Genomic DNA, 21,115 nt, shown 5'->3' with positions numbered 1-21,115 from the left:
CATGACGGAAATTAGAAAAATCTTTGATTAGTTCAGCTGAAATGAGGAGTTTGACCTCATTTGAAAGTAATCTGTGTGACTGAGGCCAACAAGTCATCAGCCGCCCATGCAGGTGGGGTGTTTATGAAGTGGATGGGAGGCTCTCTGGCATTCTTTTTATTGAAATGATGTGCTAATGTGCAGACATGTCCTGAATGTTAGAATTTCAGACTGAGCTGTAGGGGCAAGACCGGTGGCTCACCGCTGGGTCCCATTCATCATTTCTAACGAGGCTGAGAGCTGGCAGGCTGAAATATCTCCTAAGCTCCCACACGTTTGGCCCTCTCACACCCCCCAACCTGTCCGGAGGGTGATACATCACATAAGAGCAAGGCCTCATGGGAAAACTGTTTTCAGAAAGCTTATTTACTGACAGCGAAAAGCTTTCATGAGCTCATATCAGAGGCTCAAGATGAATCCTAAGATTCAGTGATGAAAGTCAGAGTTTTCCGTAGATATTTTTTTTTAAATGTATTCGATTCAGTTTATATAAATAGCACCAATTTACAACAGATGTACTCTCAAGGCACTTTACAGAGACAATTCAACCAGATTGGTTAAAAGTTTTCTATCTAAGGAAAACCAGCTGATTGCAACAACTCATTGACTCAAACAGGAAGAAACCTCCAGCAGAATCAGGCTCAGTGTGAGCAACCATCTGCTGAGGCCGACTGGGATTCAAGTAGAAGGAGTCCGAGATACAAAACTGTAAACCAGCTCCACATGTGGCCCCATCCAGGAAACGCAGCCAGGCAGACAAGCTCCGAACCAGCTCCCATGTCAGAGGATGAAGAAGAGCACATCCAGTTAGTCACAGTCAGAGAAACAGGACTACACTGAAAAACAGGCCAGACTCCAACATCTCTACACAAAAGTTTTGCTGTCAGCTGCACAGCTGATATTTCTCTCCAAGATGGAGTTACAGACAAACAGGAACAGACCAGATGAAGCTACTATGAGAAAAAGCAGAGAGAGCATAATGTTAGAGATAGAAATAACAAACACTGCAGAATGGGAGAATATAAATCACTGCATGAAAAGTGAGATTTTCGTCCCCGTAAACCCCCCGTAAACTCCCGCAGATCTGCCTGATTTTCGTCAGTTTCCGACAATTTGCAACCCGTGCTTGTCCGCGTTTGTCGTGCCACAAATTGTCGGAAACGTACCGTGACGTATGTGGAGAGCGATCAGCTGTACTAATGGCCCTAATTAGCATATGAATACAGCCAACCCGCGCGGCTGGCCAAGTCTGGCTTGAATAACCTTCTCAGTATTGGCTGAAACCACTATTCTCAAACAAGTAAAATCGCTCGTGATTGGCAGCAAAACCACACGTGGCCACGCCAGGCTTTAATTTTCTTACTGAGTATTGGACGGAACCACTTCTTTTTAAACAAGTAAAGTTGCTCGTGATTGGTTGGCATATATATATATTTACATATAAATTTATATATATATATATTTATTCATATATATATATATATATATATATATTTATTCATTCATATATTTATTCATTCATATATTTATTCATTCATATGGTGTGTATTTATGTTATCCTACACTACTACACAATTATTATGCTACCATCAAGGACATGAATGAATTTATACAGGAAATGAAGATTTGCCAGGAAGCTGTTTATGCAAAGAAAGAGCTTTATTGAAACACAACTATATACAACGCGTATCCAAACACATGCGTTTCTAAAAATTAAAACTCTGTGAACGGTCCGTTTGCTTCCTCGGGGTTGGAGGTAACTGGCAGCATTCCCTCCGAGGCAGGTCCGATGTGCAGACGCCTACTGTGCGTGGCCCTGTACTTCGGCATCGCTTCTAACCGGGACTGCAGCTTAACACAGAGTTCAGTGAGATCCGGCCTACGAAATGGCGGCGACCGTACAATCCATCCAGAGACACCGCCGAGGAAGGCGGACTTCCAGAGTTCCACTTCCTCATCTGCTAGCACGCTCTGCCTCGCTTTCAGCAGCTGAAAAAAAAAAACAATGAATCAGCGCACTGCGTATGGACACAACACATCTATTAATGCACCTGAAAAATAGTCACCAAATAAAGTCTTACCCTCTTTCTTCTGGCCCGACTCCGAGCAGATAGCCTCCGCACGCAGCGTTTGGCTGGCTGCGTATATCTGAAGCTCCTGCGTACCGTCTGAAAATACGTCTTACAGGCAGCTGGAAAACAATTAAATGAGAGTGGTATAAATAAAAAATCAAACGCAAGTCACAGTAACAAGGAAGGAGAAAACATTAAAACAAGTCACTTACACACAATGTCGTCTTTATCAACATCGTGCAAATCTGGACTTGCCGAGATGGGAGGTCTGTGAAAACAAAATGTAAAAGCTATGATCGGTATCCATCCGTATCCATTGCCTTTTACCGCAGAATGAAAGCATATTCTTTAAATCTTACCCTTGCTCCGGTTCATAGCACCTGCAATTAGTCTCCGAGTTGTGAAGACGGCGTACTGCTTCCTGTAAATCACAAAAAATACACTTTAATAAAGCTTGTTCTAGCAAGGCTACTATTAGCCGCTATTAGCCGGTAGCTTAGGCTAGGCTGCTTTTAGCTTAGCAGGCAGTAATCGAACATATATTTACCGCTAGCATCTCTTCTTTGAGTTCGTCTTGTTCGATGCAGAGTCGCCATCGCGTCCAAGAGGAGTTTTACCCCGAAATCCAGAAGCTCCAGACCGTTGCACAAAGCAAAGCATATATCCTCCACTGTGGCTGCACACCGCCGTTCTGAGTTTCTTGGATATCGTAGGGAGCATGCGCGAGATGAACCACGGTGTCCGCGGATCAATAAAAATAATTAAAAAATCATTCTTTTTTCTTTTTTTTTATCAAGGCCTTAATTGGCACTAAAATTATTTAAATATGTTTATCGAAGTATTTATAATTCTTTAATAAAAAATGCTTATAAAAACAATTTCGTCAGATATATTATATCGCTCCAGGCGGAGAAAAAGCTAGAGGATATATATATACGTATATATGTGTGTGTGTGTGTTTACATACATACAGGAGTCATGGAACTCTGCTTGCAGCTCCTTCATATTTCATGTACACTAATAACTTGTGTACATGGTTCTTGATGATGGCATTAAAATCATTTCAAATAGCATTAAATTAGAGTCACTCATTCCTGTATGAACCCTGTGAGTGCTTAATTTAATATGACATAAAAAAAAAACCCACCATCATCCAGCATATGTTCAGTTTCTGCCCAAATATATATGTAGATTTTTGTAACGGGGATAAGGATAATTCAAAACTGCTTTTTTTTTAATGAACTTGTTCACTACTTCCAAACTCAGCATCTCTTTTCATTCCTGTAATAAGAAGTTTCTTTTGAATGGATTTGATTAAAGTTTAAGTCCCTCGGTATAAAATAAATATTTTGATGGAGATGAGAAATCTGCTTCCTCGTTGGTGAATAACCAATAGTTTGGATCCAATCATTTAAATAAACGGTGTTAGTCTTTTTTTATATATATATATATATATATATATATATATATATATATATATATATATATATATATATATATATATATATATATATATATATATATATATATATATATATAAGAATTGTGCTATAATTTCTAGTCACCGATCTGTTGCTGCTATATTTTAATTTGACGAACCGGAATTTGTCGATGTTCTTTTTCCTGTTTGGTGCGATTGCAATTGCGGATCTTGACCTGGCCGGACCTTATGACCACAGTGTACCAATCTTCTCATGGCTACTTCCAACAGGATAATGCGCCATGTTATAAAGTAAATCATCTCAGACTCATTTCTTGAAACTTTTCCACTTAAGTAATTGTGAATTGAGCATATTGACAGACAACATTTTATTTTTTATCTTAAATGCAATTTTTTTTTTTATAATTACTGCTCTAAATGTATTGCTCTGTCAGCTAAAGATCTGTTTTGGTCTCTATATTTTAATTAAATAAATCAATTCAAGCTAAAATGGAAGAGGCTATACTAAGCCTGATCTCTTTGTATCAGAGAATTTCTTACCCAGAAAGATGTCACTTGGGGTAAAACCCCCCCTGCAACCCTGGTTTGCATTTGTATAGCTCACAGCATGTTCATTTACATGTTAAAGCCTCCCCTAGAATTCCATGGGGGGGAGGCATGGGGGGAACACTGCCTAAGAGAGTCCACGTCAATTTCTGACAATTTACGGGAGTTTTCGGCGAAGCCTGCAAATTGTCGTAAACTGCCGCTAACCTGAAGTTCCACGACAATCTACAGTGCCGCATATTGACGAAAATCCCACTTTTCATGCAGTGAATAGAATGAAGCTAAATGATCAAAAGGGGTCCTCCAGCAGTCTAAGCCTATAGCAGCAGACCTATAGAGATAGCTCAGGATAACCTGAGCCACTCTTACTATAAGCTTTATCAAAAAGGAAAGTTTTAAGCATTGCCTTAAAAGTAGACATGCAGGATGTCAGCCTCACTGGCTCAATTTGGTAGTGGATTATTAGATTATATCATGATCCAACATCCTGAGAGGCTCTTTTAGCTGCCTGTAAAACTTCATTAAGCTGCCTGTAGAACCATTATTAGAAGCCTATAGAAACTCCTCTAACAGACTGTAGAACCTCTTTTAGCTGGCTGTAAAACTTATTTTAGCAGCCTGTAGAACCTCTTTTAATTGTGTATGGAACCTCTTCTAACAGACTATAGAACCTCTATAAACAGCAGGTAGAACCTCCTCCAGCAACATGTGTGACCTCTTTGGAACATCGTCTAGTTGCTCTTTTTGAATTGGTGTTCTGACTCCTAAAACATGATTTTGACAGAAATTGTTTTTTATAATAAACTTGTTTAGGATTTACTATAGAATCTGCACAGGTTGCATTTATTTCAGCAGGAAAGAGTGTTAGAAACCAGTTTAATACAGTAGAAGTTTATATTTATTCTGAGCTGGTATGCAGACGGTTAAACATTCATTTTATCTAACAAGTATAAAAAACAAATGTGTAGAACAAACTCTGAGTTCCTTCCAGCTCTGCTGTGCTTTGTTCTTCTGTTGAAAATATGGCTGGAAAAAAAGAAACTCAAATATTTTTTTTGGGTAAAACAGGAAGATATATTCACCGATCAAAGTGATTTTACATCTGCAGCAGGTTTTAAACCTGCAGAATGACTGTTGGTAACTGAAGTTTGGATGATTTATGCAAAGCTTCTTGGAAGTTATGAAGTTCTGATGTGCTGTGCATAAAGCTGCAGACTCACAGCATCAATAAAGATAAATCAGGCTTGAATTAATCTGGAGTCTCTCTTTAATCTCAAATAAAAACAACTCAAGACTCTTTATTTTTGGCTCCTGCCGTCAAAACTTTCATCAGATCCTCTCTATCAGCCTGGAGACCTTCTGCTGTGTCATAACAAGCTTCTAGGGTAAACTGAGAAATATTAGTGGTGACATGCCAAAAAGGAAGAAGAGATGATCCCATCAGGGAGGATTGGAGGCTGAGAGGAGCTGTATTCAGACATGCATGCTGAAAGAATCTCCTCCAACCTTCACTCCCACATCCCACCTCTCAGCTGGAGAAATCTTTCTCTTTTTCTGATTCCAAGCAGTCTCCTCTGTTATAGTTTCAGCTTTTCCAATTATTTTCACAGTTCCTCCAGTAGAAATACCTTTTGATTAGTTTGTATTAAAGACTTATCCATCCATCCATCCATCCATCTGTCCATCCATAGAAATTATGCTAACTAGATGTGTTCCCCATGACAGAAATAAGTGTCATCCATTCTGAAACCAGTAAAAACTGAGGAACCTCAGCCTAGAGAAACATTTGGTAGTTTACTGACAGTAAATGTAAATAATGGGCTGAGCAGGAGGGCAAAATTAAAATAATCAACTGTAAGCTACGTGATCATGGTGATCACAGTTCCCAGAAAAAAACACATGAAGGCTGTAGTATTTAGTCTGCATAAAACTGTAAAACAAACCCAATCCTCTGAAACCTTCTCTTTTTTTTCTCTGCTGCAAAAACTATATTGTAAGAAAATTCTTATTTTTTCTTCAAATAATCATATTATCCCTTGACTTTAGCCGGTGAACTAATTTGTCTATGGTATAAATTCATTATGGTTTAAATTAAGAATAAACAATGATCTTATTTCAAAAGCAAATTATCTAATTTTCTATTTTCATTTTTAGATAATGTAATCTACTTGCTAAATTTATGGGCATGTATACTTTGTCACTTTTTTGCAACAGTTTTTGCAGAGACATCTGCTCCCTAAGCACCATCTCTCTATCAGTCAGAGGACAAAGTGTTCCTGTTATTTCTGATGGAAAACTACAGATAAAAAAACACCTTATCAGCTTTATCTGTCATTTTCTGGTGATTTTCTTTCTGTTTATTCTTTTTTAACTTTTTTTGTGAAGAAATCGTTAAAACCAGTCATGTTGGCGTTTCACCAATCAAGACTAAAGAACGACATAATCTCTATTTATCATTATGAAACCAACATTTTGCAGAGACTCTCAGCTTGACAAGCACAGCTAATATACTGTAAAGATGTAGAAACTTACACGTATCTACGTAATGTGCACATGAAGTACAGCTAGTGCAAGACCAATTTCTGAAATAGGCTGCTGGTCTGACTGATTATCAGCAGGGATGGTTGTGCTTGTGTGAAAAGGGGGAGTATGTGGCTGCATCCCGAATGATGGGATGTTTATTTGAATGCAAGGGGGGGCATTGCTTTCATCACTCTGCGAAAGATGCTGTTTTTAGGTCTGTTTATTCTGGATTTGATGGTCATGTATTGCTTTTCTTGATGGAAGTCATACAAAGACCTGTACTTAGACTTAGGCAACTTTTATTGTCATTTTGTATACAAAACAAAATTTCGTTTAGTACAGTTTTTAGACAGCAAATGAACATTTCCATTCCATAAAAACAGTGTGGGAGAAAAAAAAAAACATGGTGCAAAAAACGCATTGATATGGGAGTTCACAGCATTAATATATATGGTGCAAATATGCAGTATTTTTGCTTTGGTTTTATCAGTGTGATGCAGAGTTTGTGACAAGATTTAGAGTTTTTTCAGCAGTTCAGCTGTCTGGTGGCAGTGGGGAAGAAGCTGTTGCAGAATCTTCTGGACCTGCATTGAATGCTATGAAGCCTGTTCCCAGAGGGCAGCAGGGAGAGCAGTCCATGGTGGGGATGTGAAGGGTCATTGATAATATTACAGGCTCGGTCACGCAGAGCTGGAAACCATGCAGCACAGAGCCCTGCCACTCTGCAAACTTCCAAAAGCAGATTTGTTTTTCTAAAAGATATTCACGTGATAAACTAATTAGGCAGATAAAGGTTTGAGGTCTACTTTTAACGTAAAAATATCCTAAAACTACATTTTGTGAAAAATTAAAGTCACCCTACCAGCCCCAGACCCTAAAGAACCAGGAGAAATAAAGGATATCGAGGCTTTCCAGGTAGATTTGTATGGGGACTAGTTTAGAGCCATCCACATGTGCTTTAGGATGTTATCCCTTCAAAGCACTTTTAATGACTAGGTACACAGCAACAGGACGGTAGTAAGAGAGGCAGATAATGGTTAGTTTCGTGAGCGCAGACACAATGGGACCAGAGCTGCCATCTCAGAACACCACATTCATTAAAGCCGCTGTCATAGTGGTGCTCATGATAACAGTTGTTTTCATCTTCTCTCCTGTGTGTTCAACCTTTGTGTGAATGTAAAATATCTGCAAACTAAAAGCGAGATATTATCCATGCAAACTGCTGGACTGCATGGATTTCAGCTTCATGTTCTCCCGGCAGTAAAATTTGAATAAAGATGCAGCTTTCCTGCTGCTGGCTCAAAAACAGCTGCAAGGCAGGGCAGACTTTTTTACAGATAATCCCTCCATTACCAGGTCCTGAACATCTATGAGAAGCATGACAATTTTATGGGCAGTTCTACTGTAGGCTGGGGCCCAACAGGAGCCAAACTGGTCTGGGCCCCTGTTTCGGTTCCTGTAATGAAAATGATTCTTATTATATGCACTAAAAACCATTACTGCCAGCGTTCAGCCTTTGAGGCAATCTGATTGTTTTTACCATTATATTTCTAATTGTTTTAACTGTGATTTAAAAATGAGGGTGTTGCATTTTCAGCTTCAGGCATATTGAGACAGAATCCAAATCTGTATCTGCTTGGTCAGGGGTCGCAACCTACAGCTCGAGAGCCCCAAGGGGCTATTTGACTTTGTGGCCCATTGAATCTATTTTGATGTTGAAATCTTTCCCTCTGAACAGTGCTGTACATCAGAGAGAGACACCAGAAGGCCCAAACTGAAAAAAAAATCTGAAAAACATGCAGGCTGATGTCTGATTTCTGCATTTCATCCTTGACTCTGTACATTCTTGCCCTGTTCTCCTGAGAATAAACGGAAATATGTTGACATACATCTGTATCAAGCCAGAATACTGAAAATAACCATAACATTTCTTTAACTTCAGAAGTTAAGATTCTTTCCCTTATCATTTGAAAAAAAATCTTTCAGTTGTTAACAATAACTTTACACTTTAACTTCCATCTTCTTAAGTAATGAAGGAGTGAAGACTGTATGAGAAGGTGCTGTGAGCAAAAGCCATTCCTCCATCTTCAGCTCAAATGGCTTCAAGTTTAAAGTTATTTTTTGCTATCTGTTTCTGTATGGAAACAAAAAACTGCAAGACAGACAAGAATGATGCACTGTAACAAATTGCTGTATAAAAACGGCCAAAACTGAACAGTATCATACTGTTTCTATTGAAAACGGTACTGCACCGTGAAAAACAATGCATTCTGGGCAATTATTACTGTTTTTAATAAAATACTGTAATATACTGTGAGTTGCATTGCATTTATGGAATAATGTTACGTTCAACGGCAAGGAGGCTCTCTTTAAACAGAATGCTACTGTATTTCTCAAGAAGACACGTCGTTGTGACATGCAAGCAAACTCTAGAATTTTCTTTACAAGGACTATCCATTTGAATCCTGCATTTTATGAGCCAATCCTAAGGTAAGTTGGAGCATAATTTATTTGTCAGATGATGTTGTCATACAGTTTTCATTTTTAAACAGACTGTAGCTGTTTGAAAGTTAGCTTAGTTAATCTGTCATGCTGTAATAAGGAAGCTAGCATAACATTATTTGATATATCTTGTAGATAAGAAGGTAAATAATTAAAGTAATCCGTTTTCATTGTTACTTAGTTATTTTTTGATGATTCATATTTACATATATGGACATGTTTGGAAGCTCCTTTTCTTTCTTTTGTGCAATTTGACTTGAATTGCTATGATTAGCTACTGAAGTGAAATTGGTGAATGGATATCAACTGGGAATTTGGAGTTTCACAAAGTTGACTTGGCAGAAAACTGTTTAAATGTTCTCTTAGGATGCAGATGCTGAGGTGGCACTTCATGTTGTCCAGCTACTGATGGCCCATTTCAAAGAGAGCACAGATGGCCTCATCCTTTCCACAGATGTTAGTTTTGTTAATTTATTTTCATAATTATTCTGATATATTTCACTGAATTGTTGACATCTGAATTCATCCTGAAGAACTAATGCTCTTACTAATATTTCTTTGTTCTTTACAGTCATCTGCCACAGTGACTGATGTTGAGAAGACCTTCAACCTGCCTTTAACACCACGCCTGATACTACTCTGTGAGTACACTGTTAACTGACATGGACTGCAAAGTTTCATTGACTATATTTATTTTTCAGTCCTTGAATTATAATACAACCAGACATGACAGAAAATAGGTCACCATACCTCAAAGAATTTTCTGGAAAAATGTGTTCTGCAGCCCAAAGTGAGTATTTAGTGTAACCTGTGTACATTTGTCTACAAAACACACAAAAAAGCTTCTGGTTGATTATTTTTGGGTTTTTTTGGGGGTCAAGCATAACGTGCATTCTATTACAATTCCATTCAAAAAGCCAACGATCAAAGAATTTGACAGATGGAAAAATTACAATTTTGTTTAAAAATAATGTCATAGAAAAAAAAATGAAATAATCAAGGGAAGTTGATCACAAAACAGCTGTCAAAGATAAGTTACAAATTTGTATCTAGTTTTGCCAAGAGTTCACGATAAGCTGAGTGGCAGCAGAGATCACTCACGGTTAGGTCAATATCAACTTTGCCTGTAGAAACTTCTTTTTTTTTGAAGATTTAGCTCATATGTTCTTAGGTTGTCAGTAGAAATCTTAAGAAAGATGACCTAACTGGAGAATGAATAAAGATGGCCATAACTTTGCAAAGAAAAATAAAAGACGTTGTGGCTTAAGATTTTTACGACAATACGATACAATAACATGCAGATGAGACAAGGTTTTGATTTATTTGTATTGCATGAAACACAATATCTTTAAATAAATGTTGTTTTAGAAATAATGGTAAAGGTAATTTGTAGAAGTCACAATACTTGTTATAATTTTTTTTTATTTTATTTTTCAGGTGGAAAAGACCATGTGACTGCTGGGCACTGGATGATCAGTCTCGAGAGCCATGTTGTATGTGAGGGCATTCAACCAACCTTTGTGACAGGGCTTGCTGCACTGTTTTCAGTGTACTACATCTTTAATCTACAATATCAAGAAGAGGCTGCATGTACACTTGAATTCATCCAGAGGTAAGGTTTGTTTCCGTCTGTCCGCCCCCCCCTTTTCCCACCTAGCACCCCTTAAACCCTGACTCCTTAAGCATCATATGCTAATCTGCAATTACTGCATTTTCAGGTGCTTTCCTGATATCAACCCTGAAAGAGGGACCAAGGCCAGCTGTGGCAAGATTGTCTTCAAGAGGACAGGAAAAACTGTTAAAAAGAAGTCGGTCACTGTCAACCCCCGTGTTTCAACTCTGTTAAAAAACCTCATGGACTTTGAGTGGAATTTCACATAGGTTAGTGAGAACTTTCTAACCAGCTATTGTTGCCCCTCTGCGCAAAAACAAACAAACAAAAAACTATACAGGCATGAAGGCAACTCATCCCTGAACAGGAGTGTTCTTGAGAGATTTTTTTTGGTTTAAGGGTCAGCATAATCTCTCTTTTAATTTATAGCATAAATTTTGTAGAGGCTCCCACTTTCTGTTATTAAGATGTAATTTGTAATTTTGACTGTATAGGCACAATGTTTAACTTATCTTGGCAGTGTGTTGTCAAATATTGTGTCATTGTTTTATCATTTGAAGTTGGAGCTCTGATTTTGCCCTAAAGGAAATTCAAGTCTAAATGTTTGATTTAAATTTTTATCAAACTAAAATTCGCAATTTTTTTCTATGCTTTAGATTGAAAGTTAAATGTTTCATTTGTTTCATGTTGCATCATATTGGTCCTCACTTCAACTAAAAGTAGTATTTTGTATTGAAAAAGTAGTGTGCTGAGTTGTACAATGCATTATTTCCATAATTTCTTTCATACTTATTTTATTTCAGACTAATCAAAAGGCCACAATTCATGCTTTATTCAAAAACTCTTTAAATCAGTTATTAAGAAATTTATTTTACAAAATAGATGGTGATTTTCTTACTGTTTTTCCAGAATACGACTTACTTTGGACAGTTTACCCTTAACATTCTGGTAGAAAATGTTATGGTTTAAGGCACAAATACGTTGTCGTTTCAAAACATTCTTCTTTATTATGTGGCCCACTAAAGACTGTGTATGAATCAATGTTTGAGTTGGTTCTTTTTTTTCCCAAATAAATGTTGGTTGACATGATGGAACTTACATTTTCTAAGTGTTTTTTTTTTTATGTTTCTATTTTGTATTGGAAATTTACAGTAGTAAGCTGTATGTGAATTCAACAGTAATGATACCATAGAAAAACTGTAATATACTGGCAACACAGCTGCCAGTAGTCTACTGTAAATCTGATAAAAACAGCAATGTGCTGTAATCAAAAGATTTCTTTTGTGACAGTAATATACTGTAAAGTTGATTACAGTAAGGGTACTGTACAATTAACAGTAAAATGCTGGCAACCCTGCTGCCAGCATTTTACTGTAAAAATACAGGGCAATTTGTTACAGTGTGAGATTCTGAGAATATTCCAGATGTTCCCAGCTGTGAGCTGTTATCAAAGAAGTGCAGATTTATTTGGTCACATGAGATCTAGAGAAGGTTTCTGCTCCGTCAGGAAACTGCTGCCTCTTTATAATGGAAGTGTTTTTGTTTCTCAAACAGTGAGTTATTCACAGGAGTATTTAGATTTTTCTTTTTTTATCAGTTTTATATTTACCAAGATATGCTGAATCCACAAACACACAAACATCCCCCAGACCCAATGGGATGTTTTCCACCTATGGTGCCACCGAGAAGAAGAAGCTGCAGCACCACAACCAAGATTTGAGCTGATGATTAGAACTGATTTTAATGTATTCTTTATTATGTATCATGCATTTTTCTACAGTCTGTCTTTGGACTGAAACCCCTAAATAAAATCTGGCACAGTTGGAAATCCCCCAGTCAGTGCAGTAACTGCATCTCAGAATAGCTGTAGATGTTTGTTTCAGAACTCTCAGGTTCTTTAGAGTGCGTCAGCAGGAAAACCAGCATCGTGAAGAAACCCATCAGAGGTTTAAAGGATGGATAGGTTCTAGAACAGTAACCCAAACTTCCAGACAAGATTGTTGAGAAAAACACTGTCTAAGCTTAGCCACTACGCTTACAGCTTCTCTATAAATTATTTTCATTCTAACAATGTTTTCTACCTCTGCTGCCTGACAAAAAAACAACAGCACCAGCAGGGTGGATGACACATTCTCTCTAAAACCCAGCAGCACTTTCTCCATCCAACTTTGCTGGGGTTTTGGGTTTTTTTTTTAGTAAATGTGTAGAAAAAGTAATGTGTTGTGCAGCAGAGGATGGATTAGTCTCACCTTTAACACCATAGCCAATACCTGTAGAGATCGTAGTGCAGAATTGTGCAGAGCCGCGGGTTCATTTACAGTAGAACCACAATATTTCTGATCCCAACAAATCAGTTAATAGTTTGTCTTCCTGCTCTGTGGTTTTGCTCGTTACATCATTCATAATGTTTTATGTCCCGTGTTGCGAAGAAGAAGCCAGAGAATATTCCTCATCAGAGCGACACAAAGAGAACACAATGAGCTGCAGCTCCTCAGACAACAGGGACACTTTTACAGCATCTAGGCTTCAGAAACAGCAGTTAGAGACGACAGCATGTTCATCAGCTTTCCTCATCCCAGAAACAGCTGCTCTTCGTCACTTGTTGCTCACATTAAAAACAAGACACACTTTTGTCATTGAATAAAACTAATTTGATTTGGCAGCATCAAATGTTTTCTCAGCAGCATTACTATCAGTTAGATTTTGTTCATATATGTTATCATTAAAAAGGTCTGCGGTGACATTACCCTCTCAAAACCCGTTTTAAAGCGTATACAGCCAATAACTCAGAATGCATGAAAATTACACCGGTAAAATGTTTACCAATATAGACATGTTAGACATCGTTGCAAAGCTTAGATTTTCCACAATTCAACCTGCAAGGTAATTTTATGGACATAGCGAGCACCTAAGCACAATTAACACAGATATAGCAGCAATTCAAAATGTAAACATGACAAAGCAGCTACAAGCAAGCATGTCTATATTACTGCTGATCAAAAAAATACAACTTTGAGTCATGTTTGAACTGATGCAGCTTTGGCTGTGTTTTACTCACCAAATTTTCATGTACATATTCAGAAACTAGAAGGTGTTAGCTTTCAAATAATGTAATTTGAGCCAACAGTTCCTAAGTTGTTTTCTTTTTCATTTGGGTATGCAAAATAGGCGTGAATTTCCCAAAATGAGGTGCATGATAATATTGTGCAGTATCGTTTTTATTGGATGGGGAGGCAGGAGTGTAAGTGTGGACTTGCTTTTGTTACCTCGTTGGGACAGTTTAAGGACAGTTTTGTTAAATGTGATAGATTGTTGGGGCTTACAGCTACTTGCTGTAAGCCCAGTAAACTGATACCCCATGAGGAAAAGTTCTGTTCTGGGGTTTGGGGTTAGGTTTAGATCTGTGGTATGAATTCTGTTTTTTGTTTGGTAGAGGTATATGTTTGGTAATGGATAGTGTTAGGGTAAACGTCTGGGTTTGGACATAAAAATGAATGGCAGTCAATAAAACGTCCCCTTAAAACATGGAAACAACAGAGGTGTGTGGGTTTAGGGCATTCCGTCAGATGTTTGTTTTTTTTCAACACCTTTTTTTTTCACCATTAATACTCAGGCCTGAGTGCAGCGGTGTCTACAACTTTCAGAGAATTTGAGATGTTTGTCAATGGTGCCTGGACATACTCCATGAAAAGTCTTTCATCATTGTTGTTGATCAGCTCCACAGTGCTCCATCATCCTCAAATTTGATTGGGTTTTGTAGCCATTGGTGGCCACAAGGTTATGGTGCGTAAAAGACAGGGCCCAGAACACAGCCCTGTGGGACAACAGTAAACAGGATGACAGTGGAGGACATGGAGGTGTTTCAGTACCTATCCTGGTGCTCCATCTGATCATGGTGCTTTGCTGGTGTTGATGTCTTGCTGGACCTGTACTGGATTCTGTTGGATGACTATCAGCTGTGTGTCCTTTGTCAGTCTGTCCCCTTCAAAGTGGCAAAAAAAAAAAAAAGATGTTGAGCTGGTTTGAGGGAGAGTTGTTGTTTGGGGTGTTGTGGCCCTGTTTATAGTCAGTACTTTTCTGGATGCCTTTTCACATGAAGCAGAGGTGGTTTACCTGAAATTGGCTTCTAGCAGCATTGAAGCTTCTGTTCAGGTCCAGCTTATCCTGTAAGCCTCCTTGTCTCTTATTTTTAATGTCAAACCCCCTGGCCTGGAGTAATGCCCTGGTGTTGAATTAGGTTTTTTAGCTTGGAAATATCCTAACCAATATCCTAGTTGTTATATTGCCTAGGAAGAAAGGGATGTATGGCAGCACAGAGGGTGTCTGAAGCTCAATGTCTGGGTCCTCGGAGAGCTCCTATATGGTGTCATTGAAATAGTCCTGCAGGGATTATGTGGCCTCATCACTCCAACACTGCATTGCTTTTCCTCCTCCTTTTATTTATTTGCTTAGACCTGCCAGTGTTAGAAACAGGGGGCCATTATATTAGCTTCTGTAATGCTGGAAATGCTGACCTGCTGCTTTGTGACTTCCTGAAACCAGCTGGTTATACTGGAGTGAAACATGTCTTGCTGTCAACCTTATTGCCTGGTGTTGAGTTTTACACTTTGATGGGTTAACGGTCAGCCTGATGCTCAACTTGAACAATAAATGCATCTTAGTCAAATACAAAAACTCAACTTTCCAGAAACATATAATAAAGCTGTTCTCTTCAGGGTTTATCTATTACTACATAAATCAAGTGTTAACCTTCAAAGTCTTCTCCATTTCCCACCCCTGTTTTTTTCAATCTATTTGATCAAATAATCTGTGGTCCTTTAAAAGCTTGAGTCTGGAACCTGAATTATGACCCATGAAACTCTAAAAGCAAGACAAGGTGTTTCAAAATGACGGTAAAAATCATCACCTTCAGCCATTCTCTTTGAGTGATGAGCAGCACATGCAGACTAGAAGAAACCATACCATCAATCTTTGATGATTGAATTTAATTGAAAAATGATTTCGAATCAGATTATCAGCAGAAACTCAGAGATTCACTTTGGGCTCATCCTTGAAATTTAGTTTAAGGAATTGGATTGGATTAAAGGGAGACGGAGCTCCATCATGAATCGGAACATTTTCCCTGAAAGCGTATGCAGCTCTCGTTCTTTAAATATGTAGAAACATGCAGAAACATCATGAATATTTCAGTATGTTTGATCAGATGAGTTCTAAAAGGTTTGCTTAGACAGAGCTGAGGAATGAGAAACAGGGATAACCACTTTTATCATGATCATCATCATCAGGAGTCTTTCAGCCCAAGGTTGCTGCAGGAAATCAAAGCTGCTGTAAAGGGCAGCAGCTCTGGTCAGGCTTAGATCACAAAGTCTACATTGAGTTTTAGTCAGAGCTGTACAAGCTGTCTATATGTTCGCCACTGAAAACAAAGGGAGATGCTGGAGGCTACTGTAGTTCGATCTGCATCTGATCTTTCCATCTTTTTCCACTGAAAAGCTAAAACATTCAGAATAGCTTCAGTTGAACTGATAAAAAAACAAAGATCCTGAGGGAGACACTGGAAGGCGTTTGCAGATATCTTCCTTCCTTCAGATTCTCATGAAACTGTTCCAAAATATAACAATCTAGAGACTTTATGTTTGCTACCTTTAAGGTCAGATTTTTCTCCATGGATTTCCATGCATTTTCCACCCAGATGGCATAAAAACACCCACAAAAGGCCATGCTGAGGATACGGAGGATGCAGCTGCTGGGATGGATCCCTGAAGAGCGTGATGTCTAAATGTGATGCAGAAGCAAAGAGAAGATTTGTGATTAAGTGAGGGTCTTCATCAACATCATTAGAAATCAAGCTTTGTGGTTTTGGTCATTAATATTTCATGTGTGGAGTTTTCTCTCTGGCTTTAATAGGAGATGGATTTTTTTTTTTTTCTCAGTTGGACTCATAAAAGTCTCATCTCCGTTCAGAATTTTTTCCTTAAACACATCCCTGAGCTCTACAGTAGGTATGTCGAGCTAATTCTGATCCAGTTCTGCTGTTCTTCTAACACCACCTCTAATTCTCCAAGACACAGAGAGTTCTTTACTGAGGAACCTTAAAAAAGCTCTGTGAGTTGGAACAGATCTGTTTTGGATAAAGCCAAACATTTTTTTTCTGACCTCTGAAACTGGGAACTATCTTGACTGCTGCTGTTCTCCGTGTCTGCATCCTAAATGTGGATGAAACCGCTGCAAGTAATTTAGGAGGATCTATGAATTAAGAACAGGACCACAGTGGGACCAGAGTCCTTATGTCCTCTTAGATGGATGATGGAAAAGATGGCATGTGTAACCACATCTATATAAATAGATAGTAACAGTGCATTGGCCCCAGGGCCCGATCCTGCAGGGGTCATTCGGAATATAGATTTAATTTAATTAAAGAGCTCTGAGAGAGACATGTTCCACCAAAACCAAATGGTCACCTTAACTCTGCACCTCTTCAGCTGATAGTTTTAATTTAACCTCTGAGATCAAACAAATCACATTAGACTAATTCACTGGAAGTAAAGAAAGCCAAAGGGCCGACGCAAAGAGCCCTTAAGCACCACTCTTTGGCTCTGCTGGCAATATGAAGAGAGGTTTTATATAAAATCTATTTTACACAATAACAAAATGTCATTCTCATCAAAACAGATTTAGATAAACATCTGACTGTTCTCTGATTTCTGGGTTAAACCTAAGCAGCCAGGCTAAAAGGATTCATTACTTAAAGAATTCAATACAATTTATCACATGACAATAAAATATTAGTTAAATAACTAAATGTTTATAAGTAAATTCAGCAGTTAAGTTATTTATGCATTTTCAGGGGCAGCTGTGGCTGAGATGTAGCTTTGAACAATTTAATTCACATTGTTCCAGAAAAAAAAATAGACATGAGAGTAAATTTCTGAAATTGGGAGTTATGACTTAAAAACAAAAACATATCTTTATAAATATCATACAATGACATTTAAAAAAAAATGGATTTCTGTTGTTCAAACAAGATCTTTTCAATGATACAATTATGGAGAATGAACATATTTGTTTTTAGATTAAAGCAAAAATATCATATAATTGTTAAAATTCAGATTTTACAATATAAATAAATGATAAAATACATTTTTTAAAAGTAGAGGATCATGATGATGTGATTTAGAACTTCGGATACTTTCACACATCTAAATTCTGAATGTTTTAAACCAAAACCTACAGTAGATGGACGATTTACAGAATCAGAACCTCCGAATCTGTGTTAAAGGAGCAGCTGTTCTCTGGCTGCCTGTACCAGGGGCCTCCCCATGTGTTGGGCCCCTGAGTCCATGCCTAGTAGGTCTGATTAGTGATTGCTGCCAGAATTCAACAGAGCACAGTTGCTCCTTCAGTTTCTGGGGTTGAGCCCCTGTATCTAAAAAAAAAGGCAGCATTAAGTTCAGTCTGAGGTCTGAAAGTGGTTATTTTAACGCCGTCATTGATCAGCTGCAGTTTGTGCTCAGCACTTTAAACCTCTTGGCTCCAGAGAGCCACTCCGCCTGAAGAGCTCTTCATCATTTAGGTTCAGAGAATGATTGCAGCGCTGCCCCCGACTGTACAACTGTTACACTGATGGTCTGAAACCGCGGCAGTTGGTGTGAGCGGTTGGCTGAAATATGGTGATTAATGGATTAAATGGACCAGCCGTAACCATGGAAACACTGCTGACACTAACTCAGGCTGGCTGATGGTCTTTCTACTTTTTTTTATTTTGAATGTTTATATCAGAAGTCTGAAACTTTATCCTCGTAGGGTTGTTTTTGTGTTTCAATAAGGTTATTAGCAGATCTCTGTAGAACCCGTCTGCATGTTGCGACGCAAATACAGCCAATTCATTCAGGTGTTGGAACAGGAGATTATTAAAAAAAAATGTCCTACAACAGCTCTATAGGACTCGAAGTTGGAAAACTCTGGTTTAGCTTAAAAAAAATCTCTCAGCATCTGAGGTGCATCACCTTTATCTGCTGCGGGATCCAACTCCATGGTAACCAGATACGCAGATATTACACAACATAATGTTTTGATTGTTGCTTTCTATCTTTTTACAGTAGGTTAGGTGGAGAAACAGGGGGACAAATCCAGTGGAGGTTGGTTTCATCCGTAGGGAATATTCCAGGATGTCTTGATGTTCAATCGAGATTTCTGCTGACAGGAAGTAATGACTGAAACCAGAATAATTGAAAGAGCCTGATGCCAGATCTAGTCCTGGTCCGGATTATAGAACCAGAACTAAAGAAAGGGAAAAGGCAAGGTTTCTCACAGCTTAATCTAACAGAGCAAAGACCTGAGGAACGTCTCCACTCAAACCAAACTGCTGAGGCAGACTTTTCTAAACGTCCGTCATTTGGAATCCTGCAGCCTGAGTCCTGATCCGGCTCTCTGCTCTTGTCCTACATCGTGAAGGTAATGTGGTCCTGATGCTGTAAATTGCTGCGTGCTGTGGATGCTGTAAATATGAGATGTGACGGGGGGCAGCGTGGAGCTGGCCGCTGCAGTGCCTGATGTTTAATTCATTTGTTGACAGAGCGCAGATCTGCTCAGCCTCGCCTCATATTTGATGCAGAGCGCTGGAGCTGAATATCAGATGAGGAGTGCGAGATGGTGCACAGGTCTGCATGGACAAGTTGACAGCAGTTTGTTGTTGGAGCTGGAGTCAGATGTGAAGGAAATGAGACGTAAATACCGACATGTAACCCATGATCGCAGCTCGCTCCCTCTGGTTCTGTTTTATTTTTCCACAGGTTCAACTTAACCATTAACAGCTGGAATGAACGACATGATGACCCCTTATATTCAGGGCCAGCCATGATCATGTTTACCAGCTTCCCATTATGGGTTGCCATGACAACCCACAGCTGTTTCTCTGCACTCCATGCTGGTTCCCACATGATCCCAGTGCTTTTATCATCCCAGTCGTAGAGTCAGAGGTGATGTTGGTCAGAACTGATGAACCTCAGATGATGCCTGCTTCCTGCATGGTTCAAAGGAGGTTTTATCTGCCGTTCTTATCTATTCCCTTGTTTAAAAGGAAAAGTCCGGTCATACTCAGAATTCAACCTTCTGAAAGTACTTTAAATATGAAATTATTACATAGTGTTCAATAAATGATAAGAGTTTTTAATTAAGAGTGATTTTCATTTGAATTTGTTTTACTGGAGACATACATGTTTTACAGAACCTACCGGTTTGTGACGTCACAGTGCGGTATCGGCTGTTGATCAAGTCCCAGTGCTGTATCTGGTGTTTTTCACAATGCACTATTATCCAAGTCATCTTGAAAACATTCTTCTTGGGAATTTTGGCTACATATTACGTGTTTTTTCCCTGTCAAGAAGTTCGATGGCAAATCCTCCCACCGCAATGTTGGCAATCCAACGACGAACCCGTCCGTGGAGGATCGTGAATGGGAACGGTGAAATAACTAAATTTTTGTTCACTTTTACCCGATGTATTACAACATCCAACTGCCATGCACGTGGGCATTGTCAGTTCAACTATAGCTCTCGAGTATTTCAATCGTGAAGGCCTCTCGAAATCTTAAATAATGGTTCTTGATTGCAGATGTGTCGCTTGTAAAGTGGGGAGAATGGCGCTAGGCTTACCGCAACGTGACATGACTGCTGGAAGATGTCAGGAGTGAGGTGTTACTATATTTTTGCAAAAATAGCTGGTCCTGGACTCAGTGACCGTGTTTTCCTTTAAATATTTGCTGATTGACGCACATATCTGTGAATGTTTGCTCAGCTGCTAGTTGGAGCTCCTATTCTCTGACTGATGAGGGGTGTTCAGAGTTCATTCTCCAGAAATGCCACAGTAGCTCATTAGTACAGGCGGTCTATCAATAATAATTAATTACCAGTTCCTTGAATTTGATGATAAAATGTTCTACCTTTTCAGTAAATAACACAGAGCAACATCCAGAAAATGCTTTGTTCCCTACTAGCAAAAAAAAAAAAAGAGAGAATTAAAGTATTTTCCTTAGTTTAGATCTGCGGCTGGTGGAGGTGGATCTACAGAAAAAAAAAGATCCACACAAAGCTTGAAGCACTTCAGCATATGTCAGCTTGATATTTTTCTACGAAAATTCCACATTGATGATTGTGTCGACTAATCACTGCAACTGTAGTGCTGTGACTCACAGAGGGGAATTTCTGGCATTAGTTGTTCCAGTTAGCCAGTGGAGTACAACATCATCACTTTAAAAGTTTTTTTATATTGTTTTGATTGGGTTCAATAATGAAGCAGAAAACAGGACCCAGGTAGAGGAAGCTATGGATAGATCATCTGCATATTATTGAGAAGAGAAGGTCTGGGCATGTATTTCCTTTT

General features: G+C 38.6%; 1 protein-coding gene and 1 long non-coding RNA gene across 2 annotated transcripts in view; both read left to right on the top strand.

Annotated features, from left to right (window-relative positions):
- The window catches only part of LOC119794301 (metabotropic glutamate receptor 7), a 195,090-nt gene that overhangs the window by 88,138 nt on the left and 85,837 nt on the right, over positions 1-21,115 (top strand). The gene's annotated exons all lie outside the window — the stretch shown is intronic.
- On the top strand, positions 9,501-10,730 carry LOC119794303. The gene is made up of 3 exons (XR_005282209.1): positions 9,501-9,579; positions 9,695-9,764; positions 10,561-10,730. It is a non-coding gene; the product is annotated as an uncharacterized LOC119794303 (long non-coding RNA).

This window comes from Cyprinodon tularosa, unplaced genomic scaffold, assembly GCF_016077235.1.
Source record: "Cyprinodon tularosa strain WSP-4 unplaced genomic scaffold, ASM1607723v1 ctg474, whole genome shotgun sequence".
NCBI lineage: Eukaryota > Metazoa > Chordata > Actinopteri > Cyprinodontiformes > Cyprinodontidae > Cyprinodon > Cyprinodon tularosa.
Note: the sequence above shows the minus strand (reverse complement) of the source record. Positions and strands in the feature narration are given on the sequence as shown.